Consider the following 2,729-nt stretch of genomic DNA (forward strand, 5'->3'; position numbering starts at 1 on the left):
CATAGAAAGAGCAATAATAGTAAAACTCGAGCGTCACGACATTGCGAAGTGTCTGCTCTTGTTCCTCGTATCGTACTCACTCGAGTCAATCCGAGATGGCCCGAGTGAAGTTTCATGCAAATGTTTCGTACGGGAAAAAAATCGCGATCGGGCCCACTTTTCAAAAGTGGGCCCGATCGGCTAAATAAACGGGCCCGATCGTCTCGTGTGCCCGATCGTCTGTCACCCAAAATATTGGCTGGATGGACCAACAGGATGACCGTGACGATAGGCCTAGCTAGCCAGCCTACATCTACTCCGAGTTCTACTATAAATACACGATGATACTCTAAATTAATTCCAAGTTTTAGCCTAGGCTAGTTTTGGATGTTCCACAAAGCTTCTACATACATCATGATCGTGAGCGAATTCAATAATTTAGTAGTGTATGTATAGGTCCTACCAGGGAACAGTGGTCCTACTAGTCTCCTTCGAACCGAAAGTGGACGCAGTATAATTGCAGAGTGGTAGTATACGGACCTACCTAGGCCTCAGACAGACTTATTACCTGCTCTTACGTTGCAACAACATGGCCACCTGGTATGGTATTGTATTTATTCACTGGCCTGGCGCAGTGGTGGGGAAAATCCCCAAACATGCATGATGACGTAAGATACTGAACTTTCTAGTTATATCATGGATATGGAGGTATTACAGTTATAATACTGTATATGTGTATGCATGTACAGTGTGTGTCTGTATGTGTGTGAGTATGTGCGTGTGTGTGTAGGTATGTATATGTATGTATGTATGTATGTATGTATATATATGTATGTATGTATATATATGTGTATGTATGTGCGTGTATGTATTATGTGTATGTACATGTGTATATGGGTGTATCGATGTTCATGATTTTGGTGCTTTTTCTCTTTTTTTTACTTGATTTTTGTTATTCCTGTTTTAATTTTGATTTCATTTTTATTTTTTTATTTATTTATTTATTTCTTTTTCGTTTTGATTCTGTCCTTTAGTTTACATTTTCAAAATTTAAGCCTGTACTGTAGTTTTTCTTTTTGAGTTAAGCTACTGGCTTTATCTGCATTCCTGGTTAATTTGCTTTCTTTATATGGTTTTTTTATTTGGTTGTTACTTTTGTATTTTAGTTTGTTATTGTTGTTGGACCGCACCACAAGAGTTGTGTGTGCCACCGTTCTAAAGGTGAAGTGTCAATAAATAAATAATACTGAGAAGGAGATCACTCGAAAAAGCTACGCGCATGCAGCGCTATGCAAGAAACCAAGATCAAACTGCCGCAGCACGTGAAGAACGTGAAGTCCGATGAGTTCCTCGTCATCAAATTTTCAGCAGGCATAGTTTACCAAAAAATTGAACATGGCGAAAAGGAGAGCACCTTGTTTCCCGACGCGCACTAAAATATTAAACATATGAATATTTTCCACCAAAAAAAGGTTTAATTTAATTTCCGAAACTTTTGTTGGTGGAAAATATTCATATGTTTAATATTTTATGAGATGAATGTATCAGCTTCAAAATGGAAACAATTGCGCAGCCATAGTGATTGACTATTATATGTAGTGCACGTCGGGAAAACAAGGTGCTCTCCTTTAGACAGAGTTATAATGAACACAGAATTAACATAAATATTTTACGTAATCCGTTCCTGAAATATACAAATAATAACATACTAAAAGTCCGAAAATATCTAATCAGGAGAACATTGTTTATTATAAAGACATTTACTGGTTAAAATCAAACGCTTTGTTGCACAACTGCTCTGGGGGAAGCATATAAATGCATGTTATTGCCAAATTGTTGCTAACGAAAAAAAATGTGAATCATAGGGCGTACGTTAATCCATGGCATAACTAGCGAGATTTCCAGACTGAATGATTAACGAACGCTAGCTTAAAGCCCCATTCCCGGCAAAATTTCAATTTTTAAGAAAAATCTAATTTTTGTATAATGTTATGAAGATTTATAAATACAATACGGAATTGCTAGTTTAACTGAATTTAGACATTCCTAAGAATGAAAAAAATGTAAAATAAGACCTGAGAGATACGCCAGGTGTATTTAACCCCGGGCGTACGTTAATCCATGGCATAACTAGCGAGATTTCCAGACTGAATGATTAACGAACGCTAGCTTAAAGCCCCATTCCCGGCAAAATTTCAATTTTTAAGAAAAATCTAATTTTTGTATAATGTTATGAAGATTTATAAATATAATACGGAATTGCTAGTTTAACTGAATTTAGACATTCCTAAGAATGAAAAAAATGTAAAATAAGACTGAAATTTGATTTGTTTGTGTTCCACACAAAAAATAAATGCGGATGAATTTTTCATGTTGATTTTGCGATAGGCCGTGAGAAGAAATATCGTAGGCGCCGAAAACATTAGCCTATCCAACGCTGCTGGCTAGGCCTAGCCTTACCTCGATTTTAGGTTCTGTTATCACACATAAAAACGGCCGACATGATATTTTCCGTTGCTAGTATTGATGCTTGTGAAATATAATATTTCATATGAATTATTTCAAATTTGTTAAAAAACTGATTCTGACTGAGATTTTGACACTTAAACAAACACATCTCAGCCTAACTGAACGACCGCATTGTGCGAGATGCGAAGTACAAAAAGTAATCTCATTAGAGAGGGCGCACTTTATTGACTGTATAAAGTATACATAAAAGCGAGAGTATTCCAGTGGATGCGATCACATCT

At 36.4% G+C, this 2,729-nt stretch overlaps 1 protein-coding gene across 1 annotated transcript in view; it reads right to left on the bottom strand.

The window, feature by feature from the left end:
* The window catches only part of LOC117120335, a 23,260-nt gene extending 20,789 nt beyond the window's left edge, over positions 1 to 2,471 (bottom strand). Inside the window, exon 1 of the mRNA XM_033265365.1 lies at positions 2,440 to 2,471. The gene's annotated coding sequence lies outside the window, so the exon portion shown is untranslated. The remainder of the gene's footprint in view (positions 1 to 2,439) is intronic.
* Between the last annotated feature and the right edge of the window lie 258 nt (positions 2,472 to 2,729).

This window comes from Anneissia japonica, unplaced genomic scaffold (genome assembly GCF_011630105.1).
Source record: "Anneissia japonica isolate Jap-2015-1 unplaced genomic scaffold, ASM1163010v1 scaffold250_len512249_cov173, whole genome shotgun sequence".
NCBI lineage: Eukaryota > Metazoa > Echinodermata > Crinoidea > Comatulida > Comatulidae > Anneissia > Anneissia japonica.